Below are 8949 nucleotides of genomic sequence, written 5' to 3'. Positions count from 1 at the left end.
ATGTAGATACAGCCTCCAAGAACACTTACACATATTTTGCTGAGAATTCAGACTCAGTTTTGTTTGATCTGTGACCAGGCAGGTAGAGGAATGAATGACCGCATGCACAAAAAGGAAAAAAAAAAAAGAATAATAAAACAACAGCACATTTAAGTGCATTTTTTTTTTCTTGGAGATTTATTTTGTTTTAATAAATCTGACACCAGTCAGGGAGAGAGAAAAGCGTTGCAAGCCCAAAAGGAAAGCAGAGCACACTGAGGGTGCTGCAGATTCTTGCTCTCTTTAAGGTGTTTCATCGTTATCTCTTTGAGCTCTCTCCCTAGACTCAGGAGTTGTTGGATTTCTCCCTCTTTTTTGTTTTTTTTTGTTGGGTTTTTGTTTTTTGTTTTTGTTTTTTTTTTTAAAAAGCGAGCTTACTCGCCCGGTGTGTTTTCCAAGCTTTCACAGCTCTAATAAATAAGGAGCACCTGTAAAACAGTAGCTTGACTTAAGTGAATCTGTACAAAGGAAAATATAGAAATACAGTATATACATAGTGCTCATAGTGCACCATCACTACAAGGCTCTGGTTCAACTGACTCTGCTACTACCCTGCTCCCAACACCGCTGAGACAGTCGGAGGCACTGCTCCTGCAAACTGCTCCTCACTCCCCCGCAGCAGCCTTATAGAAAAGGTGTACTCTGAACACTCGAGAGTGAACAATTGCTTTATTCGAGTTAGTAAACAGTTACACTGAATCACAAGGTGATCTGATTTTTTTTTTAAGTTTTTTTTCTTTGTTTTTGATATTTTTTTGGTGGGGTTTTTGTGGGGGTTTTTTGTTTTTTTGTTTTTTTTTTCTTTTTCTTTTTTTTTTTTTCTTTTTTGTATTTGTCAGAATGGGATACTCCACGACTCTCTTACCAATTCAGTGCCAGTATAACATGCTCTAGTGTACTTTTGGACTCTTGGCTACAACTGTACAAGTGCACACAAGTAAATTCTACCCTGTTATCCTCCACCCACTGATTGAGGATCGAATTGCACATTTCTCTTAACCATGACAGGAGAAAGCAAACAGTGAAACAGAATCATGGGGGATCTTTCTCACTTTACCCTTGTTTTCATTGGTTTGTCCATACCATTCTAATTATCATGAAAGGGCTATGCATATGGAGAGATTGTCTCACTGCCTTCCTGGATCACTGAAAACCATCAGGGTTGAAATTTCATCCAAGTCTTTCGTGACGCCCAGCAAATATTCCCCTCAGATTATTTTACACCTTGAGGGAATTTTGGTCTTTAGTTCAACACTCTTGCTCTGTTCCCAAATGGGGCGCTATTTAGGGGAATTTAAAGAGAAAGCTGAGAAGAATAAACATTTACTGAGTTCTCTTGGCATTCAGTCTCTGAAAAACCACAGTATAAACTATTCATGCTGCTTCTTACATCTGTCAAATCAAAAATTAAAAGCCATAAAAGTGTAACACTGAAAATATGGCATTAGAAAGGATAAAGGTGGCCTTTGTAAAAATAACAAGGAAAGTATATTAGCCAATAAAATATTCTAACTCTTCATTTAAAAGTGCATCGTGGGTAGGACAGAGATGACTCTGAAGCGTTGCTACTCCAGTATTACCCCTTTCCCCCATCAAAACTTGAATAGGTCCAAAACCATACAATGCAAATCACGATTCTTAGTGTAGCAGCAAAACCACAGCAGTTTTTTGAAGGAAAAAAATAAAATAAAAAAAAAAAAAAATCCGTATCATTGTCCAGTCTCAAATATCTGAACTTTGAAGTCAGAGAGGGAAAAGTACCTATGTTGGTCCGTGTGGTTTTTGAAACCAGGGTGAAAAATCCCCCCCAGCAAGAAACCAAGAGGAAAAAAGCGTTCCTTGGAGAAGAGGGGTGGTCGCAGGAATGCTGAGCACACTGTGTGGGTCCATGATGTGCTGTCTTCTGGGTCAAAGGCACCCGTGGGACCGAGGCTTCCTCGGAGGGGCTTCATGACAGGAAGCTGCTTTCTTTGCTGACTTTCAGCCAGAGGGGGTGGTGAGCGGACCAGCTGGTGTCATTCGGTGGAGTGACGTGGTTTGCTCTGCTCCCTTTCTCCATGCAAGGTACCCTGTCGGAGAGCATTCCTGCAAAGCAGACAAGGAGAGGTGGTCAGGGCGAGTGGTGGGAGACTCATCACAGGCAGGCTGGGCACCCCCTGAGCTCACATGGGCAAGCGGCCGGGCTGAGACACAAGCCCACCGCTTCGGTCTCGGCTGCCCCTCGTGCCACAAGGGCTGTCAGTACCTGCAGCCTCCCAGGTTGCTGGAAAGGAAGATGGAGGAATTCCTGTGATAGAAAGCTGGAAACCGATATAATAATAGTTCATTCTCTGGGTTTCATAGAGCACCTTTCATCCTACAAGAGCACGGGTGAATAATGATACTTGGCAGTCATACAGTACCCTTCACCCCTTGATCTCAGTGCGCTTTACAGAGTTGGGATGTACCGCTCTCTGCATGGGAAATGCAGTGGAGTCAGAGGGGGAGAGGCATTTGTAGCAGGATCTCCCAGCACCTGGGATGGGATCGGATGGGGAACACGGCACGTGCCAGGGCTGCCCAGACACCTCACTGCACGGGCTGGTGTGCGGCTCCACAGGGCTGACTGGTCTCATGGAGAAACTGGAACAGAACTGGGAGACAGCTCCCTTCTCATGCAAATACACATCTCCCACCAACACAGCTAACTCTGTAGGTACTATCCGTGCTATGCATGCAAACTGAAGATGCCCCTCTTGGCCTTTCCCCAAATCCACAGTCATACAGAGGCGAGATGTATGCTCAACACAGCAAAACTGAGCTGCAATGAGGGAGGTCGGGCTGGAGTTCCCCACAACCTCCTCGGTCGTCCCTTGGGATGGACTGCAACCAGCCTCCTCCCACTTGTACCACCACAACAGCAGCTGCAGCACCGCAGGGTCACCACCAGCAGAGCACGGTGACTGAGTGCCTCGCATGACAAACAGAATTCAATTAAAGCCATTTTAGGACCCAAAGCAGAGCTAGGCATTATTCTCACTGAGGTGAACTGCTACTAACATTTGGTATTTTTAGCACTGAATGCATACATTTCCACAGACCATGTGTGAGAGGGGAACAAAACCCTCAAGATCCTACTAGAGCAGATCACAGAATTAGACAAATAATTTGTTTTTTCAGTTGTTCCCTTTTTCTATCCTGGTCCTCATTTCCAGGTCAATTTTTCTCCTGTTAGACCAGATGTACTAAATGCTTTTCTTTTCTTTTTTCTTTTCTCATTTTTTAGGACACAAAAGGGATGCATCCCATAGGACTTATTCAGACAACCTCCTTCTGAAGCCCACCGGTGCTTTGACTGGGTGAACAATACTGGAACAAACACATTGATTTATTGATTCGAGGCCTTCAGAAAGGTGATAGCTCCCCTAAAATACGGAGAGCTTTGCCAGTGGTGAAGGCCAAGGTCACAAAAATCTTTGGAATCATGTTTTTGAAAACCAAAATCACCTTCTCATCAGTCTAATGCAACTAACTGCAACACAGTGGTTATAAGCTCCTGATGCCTGAGTTTATCTAGGAGCTACTGGGTGATACACTAGGGCCTCATGTGCTTCTGCTTCCTTTGTCAGTTGACCATGTAGTGCCTAGCAGGGACTGTCCTCTCTCTCCACACAGCGTGCTTTGGACTCTGTCTCCTTGTATGGGATCTGCTGTCCCCTAAAGATTCAGACTGAAACTATGAGTGCTTATTGGCCTTAATTTTGGTGCTGGGTCACATTTTCCTTCTCAGTCTGCTCCACGATCTGCCCTTCACACTGGCTCTGCAATCCCTCTCGTCACTGTGCTCATATCCCCTGCCAAACCCCCACTCTTCTCAAAGCAGAGACTGGAAGGCACAGGGAATATGCTGACCTGCATGAACTCCCAGAGCACAGAGACCATTATATCTAGGTTAAGGAGTAACATTTGGACTTTAGGGCAATGTGCCCAGCAGGATGAGCCACTTTGCGTGTACAGAGAGCTGTGGACAAGAACTAGACTGAGAACTGGGATGCATCCACTTACTAAGTACTCCTCATAAAGTACATGACTGCTTTCTGTCACTTTTTGGCTTGAAAACTTGCTCTGAGATTAACTAAGAAGGGAAGCAAAGGAAATAAAATCTGTAACGTCTGCATGAAATCTCACTCTGCGCTTCAGGTATTTTGCCTGCCCCTCTCCTTCCATACATCAACAGAAACGAATTTCCACCCCTCACTAATCAGTCTCAAATGGCATGGCATAGGCATGGCACAGACTGATAAGTGATTTGGGAGGGAGGGCGTAAAGAAGTTCACCAGCCCTCGATGCTCTCTGCCTGGAGCCGTCAGCTAGCTTTGTAATTCCTGTCTGTTTTCCCCTACCGCAGATAGACTCTGTAACAGACTGTGCGGACTGGAGAGAAGGACCTTCCCTGTTGATTGGCTCATATGGCAGTCATTGCGTTTGATGAATGCCTCTTTGTAGCGATCAAGTGACAGAATAAAAATCCATATCAGGCATAGCATGCAAAGTTTTATGAAGAAATGAGAACACACTAGTCATCACCACTTCACAGTTAGATGTTATACACCTCATGCCAACACCAGCATGCATGACCAGCACAACAAAGTCAGCTATTTATATCTCCCTCCAAAAAAACAAATTACTTTTTAGGAGAGCAACAGGCACTCTTCACCCCAGCTGAATTTGCCCTCAACGCACATCAAATTTTGCTGATCAGAGAAAATAATTGCATCAGCCACAAAAGAAGAATTTTTGTAAGCATAAAGCCATGGAGTTGAGCTTATGTGAGTTGCATTGAGGTGAGCACGCTGGGTTTTGCCTGCTTTCCAAAGCTCAGCAGGGCTGCGCTGATCCGGGGATGGAAGACCACTTAGAAGTTAGAGGTGGGCAGTAGGAGGCAGCATGGAAAAGATGACAGAAAGAGAACAAGTAGGAAGGCTCATTTCTGCCCTACTGTCAATGCAGGGGGGCAAAAGGAGAATAACTCAACTGGACAATGACCCAGTTCAAGCAGGTAACATGGAGATTCACCTACGCGGGCTCAGATGCTCCTCTGAACTGAGAGCCGCACTGATGCCCTCTGTGGCTGTTAGTCGTAACCTGAGAAATGGGCAGTTACAAATCAGGCTGCACCAATGCAGAGTTTCCTCTTTGGTTTATGCCCTCACACATGAGGATTTAAATCCTTGCTCAGAACGACACGGAGTTAGAGCCTGGCAGGACATCTTGGCAGTAGGGCGAGGCCTCCCCAGCAAGCTTCCCTCCTCCCTTTCCAGCCAGGGACCTAGCCAGCTCTTCCCAGGTGCTGCTGAAGACCCACAGCCCTTCGTCCTGTGCAGCCCCTGGGACTGCTGCGGTGGGAAGCCTGGCCCTGCTTGGTGGAGCCGATTGCTAGAAATGCTCCTCGCTCCACTCCCCCTCCGTGCCGAGGAGCTGGGCAGCTCAGATGTGGGGGCAATTCCTTATCCTGCTCCCCCATATCCAAGCACCGATCCCTGTGTGCCTGCTTCCAGAGCTGCCCCAGAAGCCAACTGTTGCCACACTGGTGGCACGCTCCTGCTGGCAGTGATAGCCACCAGAAGTTGCTGCTTCTACCAAATGCCCTCCTCGATCATGTCCTACCTCCTCAGAGGGGCCATGTCATTAACACGGCTGTGGACACACGCGTGCACGCAAACACACAGAGTTTTTTCCATGGTTGCTTCCCCCTCGTTCTGTGCTCCATTGAACATTTCTGTCTCCAGATACACATCTTATTGTTCAGAAACAAATTAGAGACTGGGTGGGGAGGGCTGAGGCAACCGTTGATGTGGGCTGGCATGGCAGAGTTTCCATCATTTAGCACAGCACTTAATTCACCCGGACAATGAATGCTGATGTGCTAAAAGAGGCCTAGTTCATCTGGGACATGCATGGCCCTAGAGTAAAGGCACTGCAATTATTTTCTCAGGGAAACTGTTCTGAAGATAAACCACAAGAGTGCAGCTAAAGTCAGCATGGGAGCAAACTCAGCCCTGGAAACACTCTGGAATCATCTGTTACTTGTAATAGTTCTGTAATTTATTTTAATTTTTTTTTTTTTTAGCAATTCTTAAAGCAGTTCAAGCTTCTTCATTAAAACCTTCCCCTTTGAATACTTGATGATTAATCTTTCCATGAGCTAACTGAAGGGATGCCACATTGCAACAGTCAAGGGAGGCCTTTAGCACGAATGGGATAACAAGCAGGGTCCTTAAGCACCGACCTTTGATTTTGAAGGCGGTGTTTTCCTTCTGTTGTGGTCTTGTGAGCTATGGATCCTTCTCAGCTTTGGGTCAGATATGCAACTCAGGCTCTCCTGCCTATGGAAACGTGAGCTGTAATCTGAGCAGATGTTGTGACTTCAAGGAACGCATTGGGGAAGAGGCTTGGGATTTGCCCTCCTTTTATGCCGAGGCAGAAGAAGTGGTAGGAACAGCTTAGTCATCCCCCACTCTGTGACTGAATTGTTGAAGGGATGCATCCAGTTGCCTTGTCACTGGGGAAGGACCTTGAGGGAGAAACGTGGACTGGAAAGCAGAAGGTCTGTTGTGTGCTGCTTCCCTGCATCTATTCCTAGAAAAGCCTTTGGGGAAATTTCACCAGTTTACATCTACTTTCGGCCCCTTGCTGCTACATTTAATACTGTCTCTCACTAAACTCATTCAATGTATGTAAAATTGAACCATGAAACTAGCTAGTGAAGTTAGGAACAGGGATGTATGTCACCATTCCCTTGTTATGTAGCAAGGAAATGGTGGAAATACGATTCCAGGCTCTCCTTCATGCTTCTACATGAACCAAGGGAAAATCACCTCTTAAAAAGAGGGAGCAAAGGAGTCATCACTGTGGAAGAGGCCCTGAGAGTCACCAAGAAGATGCGGGGTCCGTGCTCCTGTATTTACCAGGCAGCCAGTTCACTGAAGAGAAACAAGGCAGAAAGGAAGCCCTCTCTACCTCTTTCAAAATCAGTGGCAACTGCTCAAAACCTAGCTATCTAGCAGCAGAATCTGCTCTTGCCTGCTTTGATCCATCAGGCTCCATGGTAGGGGTATAGCATAAGGCAAAGGGAAAAGTAGTTTCTTCCCTCCATTATACATCTCCGTAAAGACAGTGCTCCCTCCAAAACAGGAATACAGTCTTGCCGTGCATCTCTTCTTTATAGCCAGTGGAAACAGGATCCCCTAAATTCAGCCGAGAGCAGTCACATACTTGGGGACAATGGCCTAGGCTGCTGTAAATCCTCCCCTGTACCACAAAGCAGCAACACAACTTCACGGTGCAGTTTGCTTTGCACAGACGGCACCTCCTCACCCCTTCAGGTCTGGATTCTCCTGGGCACAACAGCTGCCACCAGGAACTCATGCTGCAGCATTTTAAATTTCCATTTCCTCATGTTCCCATCGCTGTCAAGCTTTTCGTGAAAGTGGCTCCCCACTGAATGGCAGTGCTTTGTGCTTTCCTCTTCCTGTGGTACAGGGAGAGGAGAGGCAGGGGCTCATGAACTTTAACCCAGGGCAACCAGTGTCCTTGTTCTCCTTCCCGTGCCCGGGGGTCCTCCAGAACAGGCACTGCGTTAGGTGCTCTGAAACACATCTTGGGAAGAGCCTCCCTATCCACTAGTCGTGGAGGGAGGCAGAGAAGATCAGTCTTGGTAGGCCAAGATAAATATTTGGGCTTCGTTCTCCACATTTCAGCATCAGTGGTGCTGTCAGGTTTCTCTAGCCTTGTCATCCTTCCTTCCCCACCTATACCACTTTCCACTTTTCAAAGTAGCAATCTTCCCATAACCTCTCTAAATATTGTCTTCATATAATTTTTCACCATTTCAAAGAAGTTTCTCATGGTTTAACCTTTTACAGAACAGTTGCTCAGCGAGTTCATGAAACCCTGCTTCACTTTCAATCTGAAGACAAAACTAATGTCAACCAGGTCCTCCTGCCCAGCCCCATGGCACCATCTTTCTCCTGGCTTTCTCTGACAGGGGGTCTCTGGTTCACATTTTGGGGCATGTTGAGGTATGCAGGCAAGTCATGCAAAGAGGAAAATGCCACCATTGGCTCTGGACTTGCAATCTCAGCTGGAGCATCTGCTGCCTCTGGCTGTGGCTCCTATGGCACAGCACAGAGCCTTCCCAGGCCAGGTCCTGCTTTACAGTGGGGTAACCAGGTATGTCTCCACAACAGCAAGGCAGCCCATTGCCCTCCAGTTAGTGCAGCACCAGGATATTTGGCAGACCTGTAAATAGTTTGCTTTGCCTTAATGATGCTTCATGTGCAGATGTGGCAGAAGATGATTTTTCATTTTAAAAGGAACAGCCAAATTTTCAACTAATTCTCCCATTCTGCGCTGGGATAAAGCTGAAACTTTGCAAGAATCTTTTTGCAAAAAAATAACAAATAAAAAAACAAAACATAAAAACTAAAACAGAAGGAAAACCAAATCCAGACAGTTTTTACTCTCCTTTCCTGAAAACAGGCAACCACTGTGATGCGATAACCCTTCTTTAAGCCTCCGATTTTGTCTGAATCAGAATAGAAACTTCAACTTGAATTTCAGCAGCCTTCTGTGGGCCCAAACCACTAGGCTTTTGGCTATTCTGAGGCTCTTCTCAATTTTCTTATCCAAGCTGATCTCTCTGGTAAAACCCGCTAAGTGGCCAGAAAAAGGCAGATTAACTGTGGGTAGCATTGTGGAGGAAGAGAAATGGTGAGGATGGGGGTCTTGCCGAGCAACAGCCTGTGAGAGTCCTTCTCCTCACCTGGGTTACACCTAGGTCTGCCTTTTTCATCTGAAATGCTATTGTGGGCCACAAAATAATACAATAACCATAATAATAATTTTTTGCAGACGCAGCATTGAATCTTT

General features: G+C 46.0%; 1 protein-coding gene across 1 annotated transcript in view; it reads right to left on the bottom strand.

Moving 5' to 3' along the window:
* Nucleotides 1-408: 408 nt before the first annotated feature.
* SOBP (sine oculis binding protein homolog) overlaps nt 409-8949 on the bottom strand; it is a 117651-nt gene continuing 109110 nt past the window's right edge. The window contains exon 7 of the mRNA XM_074150715.1: nt 409-2124. The gene's annotated coding sequence lies outside the window, so the exon portion shown is untranslated. The remainder of the gene's footprint in view (nt 2125-8949) is intronic.

Source organism: Numenius arquata, chromosome 7, assembly GCF_964106895.1.
Source record: "Numenius arquata chromosome 7, bNumArq3.hap1.1, whole genome shotgun sequence".
Lineage (NCBI taxonomy): Eukaryota > Metazoa > Chordata > Aves > Charadriiformes > Scolopacidae > Numenius > Numenius arquata.
This window is presented reverse-complemented; position numbering and strand designations above follow the sequence as displayed.